The sequence below is a fragment of the Perognathus longimembris genome, chromosome 2, assembly GCF_023159225.1.
Source record: "Perognathus longimembris pacificus isolate PPM17 chromosome 2, ASM2315922v1, whole genome shotgun sequence".
In the NCBI taxonomy this organism is placed as follows: Eukaryota; Metazoa; Chordata; class Mammalia; order Rodentia; family Heteromyidae; genus Perognathus; species Perognathus longimembris.
In genome coordinates this window covers 84,194,719-84,220,978 of record NC_063162.1, presented here as the reverse complement: position 1 = coordinate 84,220,978, position 26,260 = coordinate 84,194,719, and the positions used below count along the sequence as shown (strand labels likewise).

Here is a 26,260-nt window from a genome sequence, read left to right as displayed (position 1 = left end):
ACCAAACTGAGGGCCCCGCTGGCAGGATCTGACAGATGACAGGGTGCTAGGTACCTGTGATATATGTGGAGGGCAGTGTGGGCTGCCCTGAGGATAAGATGAGGCAAAGGTTCCCTTTCCAATTATTTGGTTAAGTTTGTGAACATGACTGAATGCCCACCTATCACATCATTGGCCATACTCTTTTTCTTAGTACAAAGAAGTCAAGTACTTACATAGTGTGCTTGACTGGTGCCAAGTACATTTGTTAATGCAAGTGGTATAACTCTTTGTTTTAGTTACTATAATTATCCTCATTACCCCATTAGAAATTTGGATAGTACTTGCTTGAAAACTCATATCCATGTGCTTCTGTTTGGAGAATACTGTGAGTTAAATGTTCTAAATTTGATTAGCTACTTACAGGTATAAAAATCTTTTGGTTATTATCCTGGCTTTGTTTATTTAACTATTTTTTTCTTGGTCCACACCTCTTTATCGAGGCTGGAGGATGGCGGTGGAAAAAAAGTTAACTTGAGCTCTGCTGTGGTGAGCTTTCTCTCTTTTTCTCTTACATTAGGACCATGATGAGCTCACACTTTTCTTTTGAGGGAAAAGGGGATAGATACCTGCTTTAGGTGAGAAAGGCTGAGCTGGTAAGTGAGTGGGTTGGCACAGAAGTTAGTTCAAATTGGGATATTGCTTCCATCCACAAACCCAGGAAAATAGAATTTTCTCTTAAAAGTTTTACTGGTTAATGGTTAAGAATCAGGTTAGGATTGGAGCGCCCTCCACCCCCCCCCCGCTTCCTTTTTTTTTTTTTTAACAGTCCCTTTAGGACTGTTCATGGAAAAGAACAAGGAGGAAAGTGCAGTAAGGCTGTGGGGGCATATGCAGCCATGTCTCTGTGGTTCCAAGGACCATGAAAGGGACAGAGAGGACACTGAAACACTTTCCATAAGAAATGGAAAGCATTTCTATTCAATATGTCAAAAGCAGTTCAGAAATATTTGACAATCCAGGCAAAGCATTGGAATTTGTAGCCAGTCCAGTCTTGATCCTCTGGCAAACTGCAAAGTCACGGCTGTGATGCATTGGGATGTGAGGTACTATATAAATGTCAGATGTTACATAAATGTCAGGAATGATCATTGCTTGTTAATAAGAGTTAAACTGTTCCTAAGAAAAGCTCCAACTACTGGGCCAGGAGATTCAACCACCAAGAAGGGAATGTTCACCCTGATTCTCTAGAGGAGACCAGATGGGATTTGTTGTTGAAAACAGGCTGGTGTGGTGGCAGTGCCATTGCCTGTGTTTCCCACTGGTGATCCTGGGCCAGCTCCTTAGCTTTCTAGAACCTGTCATAGCTCACCTGTACAACAAGGATAATTATAACACGGCCCTGGCCTACTTTTGATTGCTCTAGGATTGTGTGAAACAAGGGAGCTCACTTGTGGTTCTTTCCCAAGGGAGCAGCTGCAACGATGCCAGTGGCCATTAGAACCGGCTGGAAATTAGCCTGTCTCTTTCCTCTGGGTACTGCTACCCCCACAGAAAACTTTTGACAGGAAATTAAGCTGAGAATGGCAGCGATGGTGATTCGCCCGTGCTTAAAAGGCTTCCACCCTACAGACCAGGCGCTCGGATCCTGCCTTCTGGCCCTGGCTCTGCCTCTTCCCAGCGGGAGAGCTTGGGCCAGTAACCCAGGAGGCTCTGGAAGTGATGCCAAGGGCCCTTCTGGCTCTGACGTTGAATCTAAATCAGGCTCATCACTTGGCTTTGGCTGAGATTCACCTTTCGCCTTCAGGAGAGATTCTCCCTACAGTTGCTCAGAAGCTCAAAGGGGGCAACTTGGAAGGCGTGGGGGCTGGAGGGCGATGTTCTCAATAATGAAGCACAAAAAGGAAGCAATTGCCCTGGAGGTGAAGGGGGTGGGGGCAGGGAAGTGAAGACGGGGTGTAAAGCTCTCCGAGAAGCCTGCACAGAGCAGAAAACACTGCAATGAGGTCATGACTGTCGCAAGCGAGAGCTGGACATCTCCTGGAGGAGAGGGGCAGGGATGTCCTGCATTCTCTAATAGCAGAAACTCTCTTCCCCTGGACTTCAGCATCCCCTTCTCCACACCCGACCCCTTACACCTTACAGACCCCCCGCTCCCCCAGGCCCTCCCAGCGAGAGAGCAGCCTGTGCCCGCGCTTCCTGCGTGGTCCTGTCTGAATTGTTTCCAAGCTGACTCACTCCACTAATGTCAGGGAGCCGTGTCACACTGCGCTGGGCTCTGCAAGCTGTTGCTTGCGCGGTCGCCGCCGCCGCCGCCGCCGCCGCGGCCTCCCGGCGGGTGCAGCAGGGTCCGCGGGAGAGGCGGGGTCGGGGTGGGGCCTGGGCGGGGCCCGCCTCCTCGGCGTGACGGCCCCGCCCTCTCGCCCTCCTCCCCCGCGGACCGCAATGATTTAGAAGTTCAGGAATCCCACGTGACGTCACCGGGGGGGTGATGTAATGCACTCTAAATAGAATGTATTGTAATCTTTGCTCAGTCCAACGTGGTCCCTTCACCCGGGCTCCGCTCTTGCCTTCTCCACACTTGTTTGGTAAGTTCCTAAAAATACGGCTCGGCCACTTCTGGGGCTTTTGCATTTAGCCACTTTTGTTGCACTTGCCGCGGGAGCCATCTCGGGCGCGTACTTGTTTGCAGGGGTTGGTGCTCGGCAGCAGCCGCGAGGTTACTTGGTCCAATGGGCAGGTCACAGGGCAAGGAGTAGGGAAGATGTGATGCATTCTTTTGGAGAGTGATCTGTGTTTGTAAACATTTTGGCGGACCAGAGGGAAGTCCGGCCCCCATTGCTGGTTGACTGTGGAGTTGTGCTGTGTCCCGTGGCCACCCAGAGACCCACGCCGTGTCCGTCTCGGAGCGCGTCTCGGCGGCCGCTGCGCCGCGCGCCCGGAGGGATGCTAGCCGAAGCCAGCGCCGTGTCCGCCCCAGCGTGCGTGCGTGTGTGGGAGCGCGCGTGTTTCCCTGACACGGGGAACAGTTACGAATCGGGGGTGTGTGTTTGCCTCCAGAGACCTGGCAAGGTGCGGAACCCTCCAGAAGTGTGGTCAAGCAGCAGCGGCGGCGGCGGCGGCAGCAGCGGTAGCAACGGAGATGAAGCGTCCGGAGCCTCCTCCCCGCGTCCCCCAGCTTCCCAGTGATGCGGCGGAACCCCGGAGAAAGTTTGCAAACTTCCAGCGGGCGCTGGCTGCAAAGACGCCGCCGGGTCCCCTAGGAGGCGGCCGGGCGAGAGCGCCGGGGGTTCGGGGGGAGGGCTCGCTCGCTCCGGGGTGCCGAGCATGCAGGGCTGCCCGCCGCGGCCAGCCGGAGTTGCGCGCCGGGGGAGGGGAGGTCGCCCTTGGAGGGCACTTGACTTTCGCTCCCGGCGCTTTCAGGCTCGCGTCCACGCCTCCACCGCCTCCTGCCTCCGGCCCTGGCTCTTTCTCACTGACTGGCATCCTTACCTCTTCCTCACCGCTACCCCAATTGACAGCTTGGGCTGGAGCCTCCGAAGCGCCCCATCAGTTCTCAGCACCCAGAGGTGGAGCTTTCCTCCATCGGATTCTCCATCGAACCGCCTAAACTTTCCATGAAGTTCTTAGAGGGGCCAGATATGGAAGAACCAAGATGTTTTCTCCCCAAGATGTTTTCTCCCGGGGGACCGCAACCGCACCGTCTTGGCTATATGCCCAAAGGGGTGTCTGATTAAATAAAGACCCCAACTTTCCCTAAACCAGTGCCACCCCCACTTGACTCTAGGTCAAGGCTGGGAAATGACGTGGGCTGCTTATATGTAGTTAGTTGTCAGAGTCTGCAGAGTACAGTGGAGTTTCTTTTCTGTTTTTCCTTTTTAAATTTTCCCTCTCTCTTGATAAGTGTCAAGGAATAAAGGCTGGATACTGGTCCATTACGTCATTCTGCAGGCCAGTAAGTGTTTGATTAACGGCTTCAGATACTCAAGGGTTCAGGGGCTTAGAATGCTGACAAAGCAACTCTGCTTTCAACCCCCACCCCCATCCCCAACATGTTCGTGCAATCGCCCCACCATTCCCTGGGCATCGTTCTTGCCCTCTCTTTCCTTGACCCCTCCTTTTCTACCCCTCCTCCGCCCACATCGTTATCTCTCTAGGCCCCGTGTCTGCCTTTTACAGCATTCCCTGGGGCGAACACTGTCCCTTGAGTATGGGTAAGAGCTTCTGGTGTCTGAGGGGACCTTGGCACCTGATCAGAGTGCAATCTGCTCTTTTCTATAATTTAGGAAAGGCACCAGCAAGCCCCCCCCCCCCCGACTCCAGGGAGAAAAATGTTCAGCCCCGATAGAAAAGGCACCTTTAGGGAGTGTTTAAAAGTCTTAGGCTTATTCCCTGTCGCTGCGGTGATTTGGGAAGGTACTATACCCGCAGCGAACACAAATACTTTACACAACGCCTGCTTGGAACCATGTAGCTGGAGAGGGAAAACTATAGAGGAGCTGACTAAATCAAGTTTGGCTGGAAGGATCAAAATTAGATGTTTTATCTCCAACGTGGGTGACTGTGAGGCGTTGAACTGAACTCAAAGTACCATCCAATAAATTGCTGCGTGTGTTACTTTCTTGTTCTTAAGTTTGGAGAGGAAGTTACCTACAGGCGTCACTGAATTAAATCACAGTCTCTCTATCTGGAAGTTGAAATGAAACCCCTGTTCGTGACTTATTCAAGGGATACAAATAAAAAGGACTCTTGGGAATACATAGCAGAAATCAAATAAAATTTCACTAACAGGCTTTTGGGTAGAGGAGGAAAGGAGATTGAGGCACTCTCTGATTTGGAGCTGGTAAAACTAAATAAAGGCAAGTTTATATTTTAAATCGATGGGAACTACTTGAAGAACTCATGTTTTTGTTATGATCAGGTCTACTTTGTTTAGAGTGAAAGCCAGGCTGGTGGGTAGACATTTGTGAAACTCCTGTCTAGAGTCTAATTGACATCCCTCCCCCCAGGTTTGTGGCAGTATTTATTATTTATTCACATCTAGAGATGAAATAGTATAACCCTATTCACATTAGGTGTGCATCAAAAATGTTAAACTTCTTGTTTGTGATGTAAGAGATCCAAAGGAAAAATGGCCTGGGTCATGGGCCCTGGAGAATGTGATTAATGATAAGTGATTTAGTGATCAGTGATTAGTGGTTTTATTCAAACTGTTACCTCTGACCAGAAGCACACATCAGAGGATTAACAGGCTCTTTAGATAAATGCTCATTAGTGGAAGGGGAAAAGCAAAGATAATAGGCATGCACCCAGGGACAACTTTCGAAGAAAATCATTCCCGTCTTCAGAATAATAAGCTCTATTAACAGAAAGCCCTTTTAATTTAAAACTTGCTTTTATCTTGTAAATCAAAGTTAGATGTAAAAGTTTGTAGTGCCATTATTACCTAAATTTTCCCATATCCACTAGATGTGGATTATCTCAGTAGCGATATTTTTTTTATTTAAATAAACAATTGGACCTTTAGAGCAGCTGAACTCTGACAAGCTCTTAGCTCCCAGGGTTTGAAGGTGTCCCCCTTTCTGGGTCGGAGACTGCAGCTTGCTAACTAGATGGCGCACTGTGTTGGTGTTCAGTGCTGTGTAGTGCAGGAGTATAAACTGAGCATGTAGCTGCTTGCGAGGTGTTCCTCAACACTTACAACAAAGTTGATTCTGTGTAGGGTTGGAGGCTAGACAGTTCTACAAGTTTTTAGTCACATTTTCCATGTCAGTTAAATCTAGGGAGTTCAAGGCTACTGGAAAAATTAGTCTCATTACTAAAAGAAACGAGGGAGGGAAGGAGGTACGAAGAGTCCAGGAGGTACCTTTGGTTTGCAGAAGTGATTGTAAAATACCAGACCTGGTCTTTTTGTGTTGTGTTTTCCTAAGACTAGTTTTGCAATCTTCTAGTCTGAAATAACTGAGACAAATACTCAGATTTATTTTTATTCCTAATTTTGCTGGGGAAAAGAAGTTACTAGAAAGTAAGGAAGGAAAAAAAAATCTGATCTGGTGACTGCAGGAGGCAACAAGTTGCTGATTTTATTCTACAATGGTAAGATGATGTTCATCGTGCTTCTGCAGCAGAAAAGGAAGTTTACACCTGGTTCAGTGGGATCCATCTTGTATTTTTATGGAATTTGGAAATTGATTTCTTATTCTGTGAGGAGGTTTACTGTGGCGTTGGTTATTTTCCTAGGATTGGTAGCATTTTTTAATGGAAAATGTGTGTGTGTGTGTGCGCGCGTGTGCATGCACATGTGTAAAGACTCTTCTTTCTGGATTAAAATATGTTTGTGAGCATATGAGGTTCAGCAAGGATATTATTGTAATGTGTCAGGTAAGAACTCCATTCCTTGAGCTCTCATGAATCACTTCAATAAGTACTTAAGTTTTAGGAAGAAGGAATTTTGATAAAAAGAAATCTATAGGCTAAAGCAAAGCATAACAGCAAACTTAGATACATGCACCCTTGAAGGAGGATGCTATTAGTTGAAGATCAGCTATAACATTAGTTTTAAAACTTAGGAAACAATAAAAGAAGCCCCATGTCTCCCCATAAACATTCTCACTTCTTTTTGCATGTAGTATTTTAGATAGATCAGTGACTTTTAAGTTCTTAATGATTCATATTAATTTTTAATTTTCAGCTTTGCTTAGAATGACCTGTTTGCTCAATTGGTAACCAGCTTCAAGCTGTTTTTAATGTAAATCACTGATATCCATATATTTACCTATTGAAGCAGAAAAGTCAACTGTAATCTTATATAGATTATAACTCAACAGTTCATAAGAATGTACCATATGAAAGTAGAAAGCACACTTTAATATCTGTAACTCTGTGAAATTGTAGTTTTTGTTCAATCCGTGGTTGAAGAAATTTGTCAGAAAGACTTTCCTGTGTCGCTTTTCACTCATAATAAGTATAATAGTTTCCTTATAACTATTTGTCAGTTTCCTACACCTGCATTCAAAACCAACCAATCAAGGGGTTTCCATGCAGTTTGTACTGACATCAATCAAGTTTCTAATCTCCAGATTTCCTTCTATAATTTATGTTTTAGAAACAGAACTTCAGTGGACTATATAGCATTTCCTTAGCTTTAGAATTTTCTTCTTAAGCTCAAAAGTATTTGATGTGTGTGTGACCACCACTGGATCCATATAAACTTTGTAGTTGGTTCTTCTGGTTATTTTGTTAGATTAAAACTGGGATTTGAGTCCGTTATTATTTTTGTCATCTTTTATTTTTTTTTCTTCAAAGCAGTGCTGTTAGTCATGAAATTAATGTGATCATGGCTGGCGTTTCCCATCTATATGCTTCTTTTCCTCCTTACAAATTGGATTTCTATAGCAATTTAAAATCTTTTTTTAGAGGCAGCTTTCTTGGATGAAGACAGAACAATGATCTCAGTCAATTCATTATCTTGTCCAGTTTGACTACCGGCTGCATTATGGGAATCCACCAAGGCTTTTTACAAATTAGTGTTTAAAAATTTTAAATCTAGGACTATTTCTCCAAAGTTTAAGAAAATGGTACAGTTGAAAAAAGGTAATAGCTGGAGGGGTAGTAACCTTGAATATTTATGCGTGATAAATTAGTACTTTCATATATGCTAAACAGACTTAATGACACCAAACGACCTCTTCATACACCTGGTTGTAAACTAAATAAGCTGTTTTGTGGCATGCTTTAAATAGAAAGTCTGGCACTTTAAAAATGATATCGTGTTTAATGGTTTAGCTAAAGAGTTATTACATTTTGTATTAAGGAAAAATAAGCAACTAGTGTGTTTTTGAGTGTCTGCTAGTCTTCATGTTTGGGAATCACCAATCAAGAATTTAACACAAGAAAGAAGTTTTAAAGGCGAAGAGGCTATTGGAGATTTCCAAGTAGTGAGCTCCTAGTGAAGTCTCTAAGATTTTCAAAATAAATCTGAGAGGTTAAGATAAATTCCTGATCATAGACGCTGACATTTTGATATTTTGTTTTCCTTTAGATTCATTCTATTGTTCCCCCATACCCTCCAAGTTATTTTTGGGAGAATAAATCAGAATAAATTTACCACTCTAAAAATGTTTATTTTAGTTGTTTTCTTCTACTTCTTTAACGCTCATGTTTGTAATCTCTACCCTAACATTAACAAAAATGGAAAACTACTGTGTTGGCATTTTACTTGAATTGATGTTGGAGGGAATAAAAGATTCTTCTTGGCCAAGAAATTTGATGGTAAGATAGATACTTTACAGATACTTGGAGAACTTTATAGTCAACATCTCTGTTCAGCATAAGAGACACCAGGTCTGGTGGTATTTTTTTAGCTCAGCCAAAGCCCAGAGCCAGAGGGGGCAGCTCAGGTCTGGTGTGCCCATATACCTGTTTCTACTTTCCAGGTCAAGTTGTCTTTCCCTAGCCAGGCTGCCATAAATCCTCTAGTCACAAATGGATCCCAATCCAATGCTTTGGCTGCATTGCTCTTTTCAAGTCTTTTGGCCACTAACTTTTTGAACACAAAGATTTTATTTATTTTTTGTCAGATCTTTTGAATGACTGCAGTTTTTATTTCATTTGTGTGTATGTATATATGTGTGAGTGTCTGTGCATGTGTATTTGCAATGTTAACTTTTCGAACATTGGCTTTCTTAATTTACTTTTAGCTTGAAGTCTTCTTCTCGATGATTATTATTAGAAACACTTTATAACACTCTATGACAGCATCCCTATTTCAGAACAAAGCAGTGATTTTCTTCACTTCCAGTGTTTTGCTTCATCATTTTTGAGAAAGGGATTGAAAAATTATTTAAAGTTCTCATAAATCATCTCTTTTTTTGGTTGTTGAATAAAGCCGTAAGTGCTATGTTCCCTCTGGCACATGCGCTTTTGCCCAGGCCTCAAGTGTCACATGCTGTCTTTCCAGGCCAATGTTTAGGAGTGTTTGGAGGTGAATGTTACACTGTTAAAAATGAGCTGAGTATGGGACTGTGCTCTTTAAAGATTCAATGACCAAACTTGACTACTCATGACTAATAGAAATTGTGTATGCAACACAGAGGACTGCAGAGAACTTAACATTTTACTTATATTATAGGCACTGCTGTGCTTAGGATGGGGAACCAGAAGATTTAAACAGAAATTTGAATACATATACTGTATGTGTTGTTTGGTGTGGTCCAAAGGTTTCCTTTCCAGCCCCCTTGTTTTTTAGTTGGCAAAATGTTTTTTTTCTTCTTTATTGTCAAAGTGATGTGCAGAGAGGTTACAGTTTCATATGTTAGGCATTGGATACATTTCTTGTACTGTTTGTTACCCCCTCCCTCATTCCACCTTCCCACTCCCCTTTCCCACTCCCCCCATGAGTTGTTCAGTTGGTTAACACCAAACCGTTTTATAAGTATTGCTTTTGTAGTCGTTTGTCTTTTTATCCCGTGTCTCTCGATTTTGGTATTCCCTTTCACTTTCCTAGTTATAATACCAGTATGTACAATTTCCAATGTACTCAGATAAGATACAGTGATAGTGCAGGTACAGCCACAGGAAGGGGATACAAGAGGATTATCAACAATAGAAGCCTTTCCAGCCCTTTGCATGAAGGTTTCACATCAGAATCCAGCTCTCTTGTATTCTATCAAGGGGCCCTGGGTTTCAGCTGTGAGTTTTCAAACAGAAGACATTTTGGCTAGTTTTAGGCAATTCCCTCTTTGCTGGCATTCTAAAGAGAAAAACACAGGCTGCAGCAGAAACAACAACAGATATTTGTTTTGATGTAAATCAGCTGAAATGCTGATTTACAATAGAAGAAATGCTTTTAGTCTTTATTTGCCAGATTTGGTAGGACCATTTCACTTTGATCACAGCATGAATTTTTTCTGTAGGTAAGTTTGGCTTCTAATGCCCAGATCCATGCAGCAGAGAGCAGAAGGCATAAAGGATAATATTTATTTCATCAGAACATGCACTGTGACTTGGTGCTACATTATAAAGTGCCTGATTTGCAGTGACCACTTGGTTCTGAAGAACATTGATTCCTGGAAGAAACAACTAGTATCATAAGCTCAAGCTTTGAGATTCTGACCAAGGGAATGCTACTTTGTTAAAGATGGCTCCCACAATACTGAGGACCTATAGGCAGAGAATACTAACATTTTTCTACATGTAATCCTTCACATCTATTCCAGATACTTTTGGGTTATATCTACAACAACAAACTACAGCTGTGTGCCTAACAGAGAGCAAGAGTACTTTTCTCAGAGGGAAATAGACTTTAATATATAATCTTAGAAGAAACAATGAACGACACATATGGGAGGAAGGTTGTCAATTAACAGAGGGCATCCAGTTCTAATACTCCTGCCTCTGCAGCCATGTGGTTTATGACACTAAGCATAGTCTAAGCTAGCAGGAGGAATGCCCCACTGTGCTTCTTTAAACATAGTAGACCTAGGCTTTTGTATTTGTGATAAAACAACATTGGTCTCACCCAGCTCTGTCCAATAATGGGAGCCATAAATGTGTTTTTAAATGTTCAATAGACCATACTAAAAAGGCAAAGCAGGCTCTGGCGGCTTGTGCCTATAATCATAGCTACTTAGGAAGCTAAAATGTGTGGATCCTAGTCAGAAAACAGCCTGGGCAGGAAAATCTGTGAGACTTATCTCACTTAAGTAACCAGCAGAAGACTGAAGGCAAAGGTGTGGCTCCAGGAGCCTTGATTGAAAAAGCTAAGGGATGGCACCCAGGTCCTGAATTCAAGGCTCCAACACTAGTATACACACAAATATTCATAAACACACACATACATAAAGGTAAAAAGAAACAGATGGAGTCATTTTATTTTTCCACTGTAGTTTTTTTTTTCTTTTCTATTTTGGTACCAGGGATCAAACCCAGGACATTGCAATTGGTAGGCAAGGGCTTTGTCACTGAGCTACATACCACCCCTAGAGCTGATATTTAATAACATATTTTGTTCAATTTGATGAGACACACACATAGTAAACATTTGAGGTCTGATGCATATTTTGCCACCATAGCATAACCTGATTGGGGCTAGCAATATATCAAATGTTCGATAGCTATGTGTGTGATTAGTGACTGTGATAGCAGACAATGCAAGACTTTATCATGGTTCCTAATCCTAGCTACTTAACGGAACCACCTACAGAGCTTATAAAATTTCTGATACCCCTCTTCCATGAGATTCTGATTTAATTGGTTGGGGGTGGGCACCTAAGCCTCTGTGTTTTTACAAAGCTCTGTAAGAGTTTGTAATGTGTAGCAAAGGGGGAGAACCACAGTTACTGATCTCTAAGGATTCTTCTCTAATATTCTGAGTCTAGTTAAGGAAAGGGGTTTCAGTTAAAGCATTTGTTTGGAGTTCAAGGGCAGCAAGCAGTTATAAGGGCCATGCTGTGTCCCACAAAATGTATTTAAGAGAATAAATCTATACAATTAAAATTTACAAGACAAATAACTTGGAAGACAATTCTTTGTGTCTGACTGGAGTTCTGTTTTATGTTTCAAGACAGTGTGTTTTACATGATTTTAGGTGCTTCTCTAGAAATCTTTAAGGCAGAGTTTGTTTTGGGCACAGGCTTACAGACTCCGTTTTGGAAAAGGTCAAGATCCCCTCATTTCAGTTCATTTGGCAGCTTACTTCTCCACCCCAGATTCTATTTGCCTTTAGCTGTTTTTGGAGGGAAAATCTTACTCATTTGAGACATCTGGATCCCCTAGCATTTCTCCTTTCCAAGCTTTAACAAGCTTTGTGTCATTGCCTAGACCAAACTTGCTCAGGTCACATTGTTAATTATTACCCCCTGGACTGGAGATATTCATTGAGTTGGTCAACTTTGAAAATATTACAAGACTCAATATTTCTCAATATCCACTAGAAATCTCTATCACTATAGCTATATATGAATTTGTGTATAATATTTACATATATATATATATATTTACTCTATCAATCTGTGCATTCACTTAGAGAAAGATTAAAAACAAGTTATAATTCCCAAAGTCTTTGTGCATCTTTTTTTTGGGGGGGGGGATTTGACAAACAGCATTGCTTGTGGAAAGGAGGACAGACCTGGTTGTAGGTCCCCTGTGACTTCAAGCTGCAGAGAACCTCAGCATTCCTGAGTCTGTGAGTCACACACCCTGATCCTCCTCATCCCCTGCAGAGCCTCCAGTTCCAAATATGTGTCCATCTGACCATGTGAGTTGAAAACATGACTTTAAACCATGTTTAGATACATAATTACACGTTTCTCTACATTTTTCGTGGCAATAATATTTATATTTTTTCCAGGGTCTTCTTTGCAAGACTTTTTGCTTTCAGATTTTAACATGTTGCTCTAATTCCCATTTGGGGGATGAAGAACTCTCAGAAGAATTTCTCAGAAGAACTGAGAAATTGACCAGTCTATTTGCTGGTTGTTCAGATGGGTGGTGAGGAGGAGGAAAGAGCTTACATTTAACTGGTGTCCTCTAAGCTAAATAGGAGTGCTTTCCTGGGAGGCCTCCAGGTGGGGATTTTCCAATTGCATATATGAGTGTATTTGTCTTTCTCTATAAATAACAGGCTTTCTGACATTTTTCCCACGCATTTTTTTCATGTAAATTGTTTCCTGGCTAATAAGTTTCAGGGTACATGTATCTGGATCAATTAATAAATATATTAGGTTATATTAACTTCATAACATGGCAACTATTCTAAAAGTTGTGTGGAGACATCTGTTGCAAACCCATGTTTTAGGTGGTATCTAGGGAAACTTCCTCTCAGGCTACTTTGTGATTGATTGTTAGAAGGTCTGAGTGGAAAGACATTGAGATTAATGGTGTAAGTTATTCATCTGTTTTGGAGATTGAAGGTGAAGGGTTTTAGCTATTTGCATATTGAGCAAAATAGACACTAGACTAGTCCTGACTGCTGTGTAATATAACACATAGCTCCTGCTATACCAATGAAGTGTTTTCATACTTGGTCTAGAGCAGTCTTTGTTTGAGATTTTTTTTCTCTGAATAATTAGGGTTATTTGGCATTAACCATTGAACTTGTACATGTCTGTGTCTTTGAAAGGTGGGATATAAATATAATCAACTGTGCCATTGTTAAAAGTGTAAGAAGAGTCCAATGATTTTGTATTCTTTCTTAATCATTATGTTAAAGCAAAAGCAGCTCTCATATCTGCACATAGATGTGGTTATGCTTACATATAAATATTGTGTGAATGAAATGATAGGAGTGGGAAGTTTCTGAGGGCATGAGCATGTGAATATATGTATATCCTCTTTGCTAGGACACCCACTGTAGACAGGCCTTTCCTCCTTCTAGGCAAAAGTCTTTACAACAATGATTTAGGTACATACTGTTGATTAAAAGTATACTAGGTTTTAAAAAATACTGAAACTGAAGTCAGGTGCCAGTGGCTCATGCCTGTAATCCTAGCTACTCAGGAAGAGGAACTCTGAGGATCACAGTTTGAAGCCAGCCTGTGCAGCAAAGTCTGTGAGACTTCTATCTCCAATTGGCTACCAAAAAGCTAATAACGCAAGGTTGACAAATGATACAGCATTAGTGAAGATGTGAAGGGGTAGCAACTAGGATCTGAGTTTGAGCCCAGTACTGGCACACAAAAAGAAAAGAAAAAAAAATATTGAAACTGTGTTGGAGATAATTTCTTTATTTTCCTGATGAGGCCTGTCTGGGTACACATTGTTTACAATTCCATTTTCCAGTTCTGCAAAGCCAAATGACTAACAACCACCATTCTTAGTGCTGTGCAGTGTGGATGTTGTCAAGGGTGATGGAGCACAGTGTTTGGCACCAGAAGGCAGCGTGTAATTTGAAATTGTACTTTTTGTTAAATACCCAGAGTAATCTCCAAACCATTCAAAACATTAGGGAAAACCAAAATAAAGCAGTGATATCTGCAAATTGGATGGAGGCAGTACTGGCAGAGAAATACAATTATTATTATTTTTTATGTGCCTCTGAAGCACTTACAAAACTCAGGGAGTGAAAAAAAATTACACATAATTACTTGCCATGTCCTTTGGAAAGCATATTCTTAGGGTAGAAAAATTAACCCTTTAACCTAAGCCTCAGTTGTATTCTTTCTAGGAAAAAAATTTAAAGTGCAAAAATTGTTGTCTTTCAAAGGAGCATTGTCACACTACACTAGGTGGATGGATTTTTTTTTTAATATTTAGCATAGATTTTGAGGACTGTACTTCAGAAGTCTCTATATTTTATAGCTAAAATGTGTTTTGAAGAATGGGTTTTTGAGACTGGTTATATAAATGAATATTGCTGAACTATATACTTCCAATGATTAAGATGATAAATTTTGCTACAAATATCTTATGGTGTATCAGATAAATATCTTATAAAGTTTACTACTCAACTTTCCCCTCCCTTTCTTCCTCCTCTTCCTTGCACTTCTTCCTTCTATTCTATTCCATAGAGGGATGTAGGGTGTACAGAACATTTGTTCCATATCCCATGTAATGGCTTTAGTGTTTTAATAGAAAAGTCAAAAAGAATCACTTGGAGAAGTGACATTAGTGTTTATGTGATGTGATTCCGACATACAGAAGACTCTAAGAGGAACAAGACATAGGGCCTTCTAGACAATGAATGCCTCCTTTCTGGAGACTGGCTTAGACTTGGGTGGGATTCATGTTTAGAGAGAGCTGATCATTTAAATTTGAAAATGTGACCATTTAGTTTCATTTGAATTATCTTGATTACTTCTGTTAGCACCGGCATACTTGACTGAGATCCAGGGACATAGGGAGGTGAAGCAGCATTGTAGTTTATGCAACCAAATAGAAACCCATCCTTTGGAGGACACTGACCAGGAGAATTGTTTACAGAGGACAGTCTGGAAATCAAAAGTTCTGGAAGCAAACCTAAGATAGAAATATAGAGAGAATTGGAGGTATTCTCCTTGGAAACAAGGCTCAACGTTAGATGTAGTAGCTCTGTGAACAAGAAGAGTACTATTATTTTCTGACTTCATAGCACAGCAGAGAAAATTGAGAAGGTTTATTTACAGTGTTCGTTATTTTCATTCTTAGAAAGACTGTATTTTGAGGGCTGGGAATGCAGCTTAGTGTAGAATGCCTGCCTAGTATGCATGAGGACCTGGGTTCGATTCCTCATTACCACATAAACAGAAAGGACCAGAAGTGGCGCTGTGGCTCAAGTGGTAGAGTGCTAGCCTTGAGCAACAAGAAGCCAGGGACAGTGCTCAGGCCCTGAGTTCAAGCACCAGGACTGGCAAAAAAAAAAAAAAAGACTGCATTTTGAAACAAGTAGATCTATCATCAACAGAGTGGACTATTTCAGAAAGTAGCCACCTCTCTGGTTATGAATCACCAAACTTTTATAAGCAGAATTTCTAGAAGCAGTATGAAGGAGGATGAGCCAGATGCTTCTACTCTTCTTTAGTTATGGAATTTTTGCACAATTGGACAAAAAGCTAGGAGCCAGGACATTGCCATATATTCAAGGAACCAGGAGCCATGAACTTCATAATGAAATCCTCTAGCTTAGTGATTCTTTAGATGTTTACCAGGACTACAGTTACTGGCACACACAAATCTGAAATTACCATTGATGAATATTAACAATTTCATTGAGTCCAGCCTTCTTTGGTTGGTGACCCATATACAGCACCTCTTCTCCCCTTGTGAATTCTAAATCCACAGTCAATTATCCTTGGGTGGAATTGAAATATTTGAAAAACAACGATGTTTGTGCTTGATATTATTTCCTTAAATAGTACAGTTGTTAGAATTTAGATATCAAATCTTCACCTTCCCCCCACACATCCCCCTCTACCAGGCCATAGGTTGACAGCTTGGTGCCCAGACTGTGGGAGATAATGAAACTTTTAAGAAGCAGAGCCTAGTGAAAGGAAATAATGTCTTTGGGGACATGATGTGGAAGGGGATACTGAGGCTTGAGATTTTTCCACTCTCTGCTCTGACCACCATCACCTGAGCAGCTTTGCTACACTGGGCACTTCCGGTCATGATATCCTATGCTACCTCTGGCTCCAAAGCAATGAACGCAACTGCAACCCACTATGGAATTCTCTGAAATCATGTGTCAAAATAAATCCTTCTTCCTTTATAAGTTGCTTGTCTTAGGTATCTTGTCAGAAATAGACAAGCAACCAGCACAACAATGTAACAATTACCTATATAACACTGGCATTGTATTAGACATCAAGCAAACCTAGCTGATTTAAACATATGGGAGGAAGAACATAGGGCACAGAGGCCATGCGACTCAGAAGTAGCATGCCATGCCGTGCTACCCAGGAGGATGAGATCCGAGGATCATGGTTCAAAACCAGCCCGCAGGCAGGAAAGTTTATGAACTCTTATCTCCAACTAGCCACCCAAAAAGATGGAAATGGAGCCTTGAGCAAAAACAGCTAAAGGAAAGTGCCCAGGCCTTGAGTTCAAGTTCCCTGTAATGGTACATGCACACACACACACACACACACACACACACACACACACACACACAATGCCATACAACTTTGTTTTATATTTGCAGGAGGTCTTGAAGCAACAAAATCAATTCCTAGAGACACCAAGGAATAACTATTAGGCTAAGAAAGTACCTTTGCCTTAATGAACACATGCTAATGCTAAAGTGAATAAGGAGGAATAATACCTAACACTAATTGAATTGTCATTTTTAGATTCCCCCCACAATTTTTATTAGTATCAATTAGTTGTATAAGGGGATTTCATTTTGACATGACCATATATGGATGTAGTGTACCTTGCTCCAACTTCTTCAATCCCTCTCTCTCCTGTTCACCCCCTTTACAAACCAATTTCAATAAGATTCATTGTTCCATTTCCACACATGTATTTATTTGTGTTTTTTCTATTACTGTAGCTGCCTGCTTTCTTAGGGACTTAGGCCTAGACAATGACAGTAGTTTTGTATAAAGCATTTTATTAGGATGCCATAATAATATAGTCAAATTGATCTTTCAGGGCAGGTATAGTCCTGTCCAGCACATGAAAAAGAGAAACAAAAAACCCAGATAAAGCCAGTGTCTGACATGTTACTAAAAATCTCTCCTTTCTTGTGTTTTTTTTTTCTGCTTTTCTTTGCCTTTCCTCTCTGCTTCTGTGCTTCCCACATATTCTATGGTTTCAAGCATGCTTTTTTCTTAATGAAAAGTAGCAATATTCATAAATTCATCAAAATGCTCTTTTCCCATCAAAATGTCAGAGCCTTTCTAGAACTGAAATTCTTCCACATGAGTGACTTGCACAGTGGGGGAGGATTCTGCTGAAGTACATTGGTAGAGTACTGAGGATAGCCTATCCCTCCTCCCCCCATTTCATTCCTGGATTTGACACTCACTGACCATCTTTTATGTGCTAAGTCCTAGGGAGACATGATCATGAAGAGATATAATCTTCCTCCCATAGAAGTCACTATGAGGAGAAAGGCCAAATCAGCCACTGCAATTTGGTGTTTTTTTTTTTTTTTTTTTGTTTTTTGCCAGTCCTGGGCCTTGAACTCAGGGCCTGAATACTGTCCCTGGCTTCTTTTTGCTCAAGGCTAGCACTCTGCCACTTAAGCCACAGCACCACTTCTGGCTTTTTCTATATATGTGGTGCTGGGGAATCGAACACAGGCCTTCATGTATATGAGAGGCAAGTGCCACTCTTGCCACTAGGCCATATTCCCAGCCCCTGCAATTTAGTGTTTTAAAATGAAAGAGATAATATCTAGAGGCACACCCTCCTGTTTAGGGGCAAGGGGAAAGGCTTCTCATTCTAAAAGAAGATGGAATTAGTATTAAGCTAACCCAGTGATGAAGTTAAGGGGCATCCTTTGTGGCAGTGGAGAAGGGGGAAGGTTTCTGGCCAAGTGCCTCATGGCTTTGTGTACAAGTTCTTGGAAGAGAACAGAAGATAATCCAACAAAAAGTCAAAAGAGCAATTGTAACTAAAAGTCATAGTGCATTTGTTGGGATGCATGACACTAGTTTTTTGACAATACAGTTTTGATAACTTGGATAAGAGAGCAGCCCTTAGAGAGAGAAAGCCCCCTTCTTCCTGCCTCCCCCCCCCCCCCCCGTCCCCCGCAACAGAGGCAGCCATAGCTTAGACATTGGGCCATCTAGGGTGGAGTCAGTTTTATTAGTGTTCTGCAAAGTGACACAAATTGGTCAATAGAAACTTATTTTTTCAAAGTTCTAGAGGTCAGAAGTCAAAATCTAAGCATTGTTAGTGCCAGGCCTCTCTGCACAGCTTGCAGATGGTCATCTTCTCTGTGTCTTGTCATGCGTTTCCCTCTGCATTAGCTGTCTCTAAAGTTCCTCTTGTTATAAGGACATCTATCATTTGGAGTTAGAACCCATCCTAATGAATTCATTTCTGTTAGTACCTAATTTCCAAATGAAGTCACTGCTGAGGTACTAGTACTCCAATCCATTTCTTTTTGGCAGGGACATAATTTAACCCATGTTCTGTAAAGACAGCAGAATCTAGGGTCTGGGGCCCATAGGAACTGGACGATTGGGAGGAATGTGGGCAATAAATGGCATTTTTACATTTTATTTTTTTTTAAAAAAAGCCCATGCCAAAGATAAATCTCTGGCAGACCCTTGGCAAAACTTGGCACAAGTCTTCAACAGTTTGGTTTTCACGTATCAGAAATTAAAGACCAGTCTTCCAAAAGGCAGCAAACGAAGGTGTATAAAAATTAGATATAAATATGTTGCAGAGATGAATGAGTTTGCTAATGTGTCCTTGGTTTTGGCCTTGAATTTATCTCCAGGGCTTGTGAAAGAGCCATATCCAAAAGCAAGACTAACTTTTTACCTTGAGAAGAATTCAATCCAGCTTTAATGTGTCACCGTGGCAGGCTTAGCAGTTATTGTTTTGATATGCTAACAGTTACTGACAAGGACAAACCCACCAATTCTCATAAACACATTCTCATACTAGATTGACTTTAGCTGTTTCTATATGGGTAGGAAAGAAGATCTGGTATTATGTTTGTTGATAGATAATGTATGCCTATGTGATACCTCTGTTTTCCACAATAAAAACAAAGACAATAAAATTCTTTATGTTCATAACACATCATAATAAAAAGACAACCTAAATTTTAAAACATGGCCATTAAGTATGGATGCAGTTCAATTGTAGAATGATATGGAGCTCTGGTTTCAAACCCTAGAACCTTCAAATTATGGACCCTGGATCCAATGAGACAGAGTGTATTATTTCATTATAGTTTTGGTTTGATACCTGCAGATGTAGAGCATCTTTCTCCTCCTGAACCATTCACTTCAGAGGTGGCCACTACTATCCTTGGAGGCCCCTGCTTAAAGCTTTATGACTCTCACTCACTGATAGGCCTTTTCTCTCTCAGTCATGGACAGATCTAAATCTTCCAAACTTTACCTCAGTGATGGCTCATGACTTTTGTTCTTCTGTCTTGTCTCATTTTAAACCAGTTCTTTATAGATAGAGAATGAAAGGAAATAATTATTCATTGTTTTTTTAGACCAACATTCTTGTTCCGTCTACCATGTACCATGTACCATCAGCATAAACACAGTGCTAAATGAAAAATAAGGTTCTCAGCAAAAGGGAGAAGTTGGGGCTGGGAATTAATATTGAAGATTCCTGGGCATAGAGGTTTTCTACTATGGCTACCGAAGGAACACTTCCATTCGATGGCTCTGAACATTGGATTTCCCTGATTAATAGCTTTCATTGGCATCTGGGTTCTTTTTGGATAGGGTCTCACTATGTAGCCCAGTCTGGTCCTTATATTTTTGATGCTCTAGCTTCAGCCTTATGAGTGATGGAATTAGAGGTGGGAACCACCATGTTTAACTTGCAATCTTGTTTGAAGACCTCTTAGGCCAACCACAGCTATGTCCCTATGTCCTCGTAGGTTCTTTCCATGCTCAAGCCAATTTTGTGTCAATTTTCTCTTGCAATGGTTAGATTTTCTTCTCCTCTGGGACATTTTAATGTCCTCCTCCTGTACAATGCTCCCTTACTCTCTCTCTCTCTCTCTCTCTCTCTCTCTCTCTCTCTCATTCTCTTTCTCCCCAATGCCCATCACAACCAGAATCTTCTGATCTCCAAAAACAAACACTAAATATAAAAATGAATTAATTTCATAGTACTTGGTTAATATTTTCTTATGACATATATTTATAGATGATGTATCTTCTATTGTGCCTATTTTTGTATTTGTTTGTATTTGCTGTCAGTTCCCTTCTCTGGATCATCAGTTCCATAAGAGCAAGAACCAAACTTTTCCTAGAGTAGGGCTCCCTCTTCCACACTTGTATATAGTAAAGCTCCCACAGGGCATGGAATAGTGAGTGTTGAGTGAAGAAATTGAAAGAACATGATTAGATCATGGGTTTTCTGTCACCAATGTGAGATGATCACCATCTACTGACTACTTCTGGGGTGACCAGTCAAGGGAGAGCCTGCAGGTTTACTGATGAAGTCCCTTTACCCCCAGCATCACTTTATTTTAAAGAGGCTCTTTATTGGGTGAGGCTGTAGCTCAGTTGCAGATAATTTGCCTAGCTTGCTCTGGGCTCATTCTCTAGGACTGCCAAAAATAAAGAAATAAGCAAATAAGTAGATAAATACATATCATGATGTTTAGAAGTCAGAAAGTGGAGGTGTGCTGATAAATCACAGATACTTTCTTAACCTGATGGAATCATTTGATGGTTTTCTTTTTTAAATTTTTACTTGTGTTCCTTGTCCAGAAGTGAGCCCAATTTTTGAATGATTTTAATCACATCATTGGCACATTTGAAAATTTTGCTTTCCTCACCTTAAAGCTATACCATAGACATTTGTTCATATTACTTGATAGTTTTCAGCACTATTATGTTTAATATTCTATAATTTCTTAATCATTCTCTATTATTTCTTTAATGACTATAAAAACACACAGACCAATCTTTTGGCAAGGAAGTTACATGCTCTAAATATACGCATCTCCCTCCCTTTATGATAGCTGACCTTCCTTTAGGAATTATCTTAGGCCAAATTGTGCCAGAGACCACGTTTGCCTTGGACATCCTTTCACTTCTATATTTCCTTTTGCTTCTTTGCTCGTCCCCCAGCCCATTTTGTTCCATCACAGCATTTCTTTTATTGGAAATCTAGCCTCCCACAAACCCTATTTTGCTACCCACCCTCCAAGTCAGGCTCTGTTCTCTTCCTTGCATTTCTCCAGAGCATCAGTCAATCTGAGTACAATATCCAATGCCTAATGCATTTCTTACCTGGGAAGTTTCCATTGTATTATGATGAAGTTTCTGGAGATTATTACATGGCAGCCACCAAAGTGGACTTTTTCAGCTAAAAGACTTCCAGGTTTGAAGGAGATGGCAGTGGACTAAACAGAGAAAATTTTTATGAAAATAACTAACTAGATACACACCACAGACAGTAAGTGCTACAAAGAAAGAGCAAGCCAGGTGAGGGGATAAAGTGTGTTCTTTTGTCTTTCTGATGGAGGAGTCTAGGAAAGCCTTACTGGTAAGGGAACATGGGACTTTTGTAGAGAGCTACTGAAGTGAGGAATGATTTCTAGAAGAGTTGGCAAAGTGGCACCAAAACCCTGTTGTGTCCAATGGAGTTTTGAGGAACTATGTGGAAGAAGTTGTGGAGCAGTGAGGAAAAATGTGGCCAGTGAGGAAAAATGTGGCCAGTTAGGTAGGGACTTGCTGACCATGTTATACACATTGAGCATTAATTTCAATGACATCAGAAGCCCTTGGGTAGCTTTGAGGAGAGAATCCATCCATTATAAATTCCTACCTTGAAGTTAAAGAATAAACTGTAATGGCAAGTGTGGACTAGATAACGGTAAAGAGGTGTTGAGAAGTTGACCTTTGCTTTTTTTGAAGGTAAAAGGGACAGGGATTGCTGATGATAAGGAAGAAGTTAGAGAAGGGGTTGAAGTGTGTGTGTGTGTGTGTGTGTGTGTGTGTGTGTGTGTGTGTGTGTGTGTATGCCAGTCTTGAATTCAGTGCCTAGGTACTGTCCCTGAGCTTTGTGGCTTAAGGTCAGTGTTATACCACTTGAGCCACAGCTCCACTTCCAGCTTTTTGGTGGTTAATTGAAGACAAGAGTCTCATAGACTTTCCTGCCAGGCTGGCCTTGAACCTTGATTGTAAGATCTCAGCCTCCTGGGTAGCTCGGATTACAGACATGAACCACTGGTGCTAGGAGAGGTTGAGGTTTTTATCACGAGACATTGGAAAGATAGCTGCCACAGCTGTGATGGCAAAATGGCAGATGGAGCAAGTTTGCTGTGCTGTGTGTGAAGAAATGTCAAGTAGATAGATCCTGAGTGGAGTCTAGGGAAGGGGCCTGAGCTGCAGACACAGGTTAGAACAACAGGATCACAGTTGTGGGTATTCGCTATCCCAGCTTCATATATCAAATCACAGCTCTATACTTAAGTAGGCACCTAAAAAATGGAGGTTCAGCTCCTTGGAAGCCAAGCCCCTTCTTGACCACAGGGACCTTGTATATGCTACCTAAATAACTTCTGTTTTCCCTGATTCCTGATCTAAATTAGGTCCTCCCAGTTCTGTACCACTGTGGCTCTGTACTGTTACTTTATGACATTTATTAATTATCAAGCTTATATTCTTTTGTGTGATTTTAATTGATTTACTTGCATAGCTTTTAATCTTTTGTAGTACCGGGGGTTGAATCTGGATCTTTCCACTTGCTAGACTGATGATCTACTACTGAGCTACATTCTCAGTCTGATGATTTGTAATTCAATTTAAAAAATGTGTGGGGCTTTGACACGTCATGCCTGTAATCCTGAGGACTGAGGTTCAAAGCCAGCCCAGGCAGCCATATCCAAGAGATGTTTATCTCCAAATAATCACCAGAATAACTGGAGGTGGCTTTGTGGTTCAAGTGGTAGAGTGCTAGCCTTGAGAGAATAAAGCTAAATGACAGTATGAGGCCTTGAGGTCAAGCCTCACTACTTGCATTAAAAACAACAAGAACAACAAGAACAAACAAACATAAGAAACCTCTCCAAAACAGCCTTCTGTTTTATCAGCAAATTTGCTGCACTTCTCTATTTAACAGCCCCAAGGCCACTTGGTTGTGCCCTTGACCAGGCTTACTATGTGTCATTGTATCAACCCAGACAGTTGGGTAGGGCTTGTGTAGGGGATCTGAGTCAGCTGGTGACCTGTTTCATGGCTCCTAGGAAGATCTGTCTCTCCCCCCACCCCACCCCCCACCTCTTCCTGAGAGCTTATAGAAAATTATACCCCAGGAAAGAGATGTGGGCCTCTCTATTTGGAGTAGAGCTATAAGAAAAACTAAATTAAATTAGTGAATGGTCATATTACTGTTGTTGAAAATGCTAGCATGAGTTTTCAGAGGTACCTGTGTTGTTTGGGAACTACCTTAACTGGTTCTATGAAAGCATATTTGTGTGTTACTTGTGTATATATGTAGCAATTGATGATTATGATTGATTGGTTGATTGATATGTAGATGTGATCACTTTTAGAATTTCATGAAAAATGGCTTTGTCTTTTTTAGATAACGTTGTTTTGGGAAGCAGTGGTGGACAAGGGAGAGTCTTTGCTTCCATCGAATTTATTGAGAAATAATTGCGGTAATAAGGCAGAGATACAATAACTACTTCATATTTACATTTGAGAACAGTAAATAGCTATAACTGTGAAAATACCAGTTTGATTTTAAAATGATATATAAATTATGAGTATCAATTAGGATTGATAAGTCAAATATAGCTATCATTCCCTTTGGGAATAAACCCTACTACATACCTCTAATTCTGAATGTCTTCAAGTCCCATTCTGTTTAAAATTTTTGTCCTTATAATTTAATGAACTACATTTCATTTTGCTATAGTGGAATGAAAAGGGAAGAAAATGTCAAATGTATAGTTTAGTTATAAAGAATTTTATTGGTTAGCTATTGAATTACATCCTTCTGCCTCACCAACAACATGTATTACTTGAGAATTTCTGTGGGTCATGAATCTGGGTGTGGTTTAGTTGGGACCTTTGATCATAGTGATAAGACTATGTGGAAGATATGGCCAGAATTTTAAGATATCTGTTGTTGTTGGCAATGGGCCTTGAATTTAAGTCCTGAATACTGTCTGAGCTTTTTTGCTCCAGGCTAGCATTCCACCACTTTGAGCCACAAGATAAGAGATAAGAGTCTCATGGATTTTCTTGCCCAGGCTGACTTTGAATCATGATCCCCAGATCTCAGCCTCATGAGTAGCTAAAATTATAGGTGTGAGCCACCTGTGTCAAGCTTGTAATGTATCTTCAGCTTCAACTAGGGAAAAACCTACTTCCAAGCTCATACAGTTGTTACAGGCCTCAGATGATCCACATCTGAGCTTACTTACATAACTAGGCTCCAGGTCCTTTCTGACTACTGGTCTTAGATATTAGTTCCTCACTCCTGAGCACTCCCCATCGCTGTGCTCTCAGCATGGCTGCCTTCTGTAAGAGTAATCAAGAGCTCCAAGAAGGAGGACATAAAAGTTAGAAGTCTCAGCCTTTATAAATAATCAAATTTTAGAAGTGACATTCCATCCCATTTGCCATATTCTATTCATAAGGAACAAGTATTGGGTGGCCACAAGAAGGCAGAAATCATTGAGCCACATCTCATAGACTGCCACAGTAGGGCTTCTAAACAACACTACAAGTTTGTGCTTTAGCTGGAGAATCAATGATGTTACATTCTTTGAATTGAAGGAGATAAAGGAAGGAAACACCAGTGTTCACCTAAGACACACAGTCAAGACACATAAGGAAAGTTGGAGTTAAACAATCCAAATTTTGAATTGTAACCAGCAAAGGATCTTTATTTATTCTTTCACATTTGACACTGTCTCCTGCTCATGTATTTATTACCTCTAACTAACAGGAAAGTATTGTGGAAAGTATCTTTTAAATATTAGAAGTAAACAAATACCAGTCTTTCTTAAACAATAGTAGAATACATCTACTTTAATTTGATACTTCAGATTGACATCCATTTCCTTCATTACTCTTGACCTACACCTGACAGCAAAGCTGATTTAACTGTGTGAAGATTATGAGACAGAACACTTCAGGCACGGAGGAAACCTTGTGCTATTTTGCAGTGAAAGAGGACAAAGACTATCGTAATGAGCAAGGAACAAATGTTCCAAGATAACCTTGGAGACCCGGGCAAACTTTGGGCCATCTGATGTATGGTAAGCCAGGCTAGGTCTTAGATTTAAATGTAAATGCAATGGCCAGCCACTGCAGGGTTGCGGATGGCAGTGAACAGCTATGATTGTGTGTGTGTGTGTGTGTGTCTGTATTTGGTATGTGTAATTCTGATTGTACGAGCTATATTATATCAAACATCAAACTTTTTGCAAGAGATTCTGACAACTCTCAATGAAAAGTCATGTTTGGGTAAAGACAAAATAGGCATTGAAACTTTATAAGCTTTACAATAAATGTTAATTATAAATCTACAAAGTAAGATTATAACAAGTTTACTTTATAAACTTTCCAGTTATGCCATGTGTTTTACACTGAGTTGAGTATTGTGTATTTGGACAAGCTAATGGCTAAAGGTATGTGGCAGATGTATTTGGAATGAATTTCTCTTAGCCTGGGGATTCCTGGTATCACATAGTTTCATGAGACAGACTTACAAACAATTCATTCAGTCACGTACCTCGTGAAGACTCTCTTGGCATTTTCTGTCCATATTTTCTTGACTCAGCAATAGTCATTATTTGGCTGTGCCATTTATGGCTGCTCCTTTACCACTTGATAGGCACACAGGTAGTTTGGGGTTTTAAAATGAGAGCTACCATATAAGATAGTGGTCCAGGAAACTTCTCTTTTTTCTCACATTCCCCTCTGAAGCTGATATTCTGAGAAAAACAAAACAAAACAACAACAACAAAAACAACTCTGCAAACAACAGGACATGTATTTTTTTCCTCAGAGAGGACCTGTGGGGGGAAAAGTGTTCTAAAGTTTAACCATTGAAGTGAATCAGTCCAACCCCAGAATCTACTTGCTTATTCTCTCTGAGTCAAGATATGTTTTAGCTGGTTAGACCCAATAACGAAACAATACTACTTTAAATTCAGGGATTGTATTACTTTCTTCAATAAACATTT

General features: G+C 40.8%; 1 protein-coding gene across 1 annotated transcript in view; it reads left to right on the top strand.

Moving 5' to 3' along the window:
- The first annotated feature begins 2,478 nt into the window (after positions 1 to 2,478).
- The window catches only part of Creb5 (cAMP responsive element binding protein 5), a 433,433-nt gene continuing 409,651 nt past the window's right edge, over positions 2,479 to 26,260 (top strand). The window contains exon 1 of the mRNA XM_048339616.1: positions 2,479 to 2,567. The gene's annotated coding sequence lies outside the window, so the exon portion shown is untranslated. The remainder of the gene's footprint in view (positions 2,568 to 26,260) is intronic.